Genomic DNA, 265 nt, shown 5'->3' with positions numbered 1-265 from the left:
GAGTTCGATCCTCGCAGTGCCCAACGTGACTTGTTATATCTTTTCAGCTCATGCTACCTCCGTCTTCTGTGGTTGGTGGCCTATCAAAGATAAAGCGATCCCCTGGAGTTGTCGTTCTTGACAAGAGGCGTTTGATTTGCAGTGTTAAGAAGTCTCCCTCTTCCTTCCATTCTGACTCTACCGTTTCTGCACAGCAGTGTGCCTGATTGACTGGCTAGGAAGATACGACGCAAAGTTCGTTTTGTGGGCACTGCGAGGATCGAAC

At 49.1% G+C, this 265-nt stretch overlaps 1 protein-coding gene across 1 annotated transcript in view; it reads left to right on the top strand.

Moving 5' to 3' along the window:
• The window catches only part of CSUI_005167 (atp-dependent dna helicase 70 kda subunit), an 11,740-nt gene that overhangs the window by 5,815 nt on the left and 5,660 nt on the right, over positions 1-265 (top strand). The gene's annotated exons all lie outside the window — the stretch shown is intronic.

Source organism: Cystoisospora suis (genome assembly GCF_002600585.1).
Source record: "Cystoisospora suis strain Wien I chromosome Unknown contig_2485, whole genome shotgun sequence".
Taxonomy (NCBI): Eukaryota; Apicomplexa; class Conoidasida; order Eucoccidiorida; family Sarcocystidae; genus Cystoisospora; species Cystoisospora suis.
Note: the sequence above shows the minus strand (reverse complement) of the source record. Positions and strands in the feature narration are given on the sequence as shown.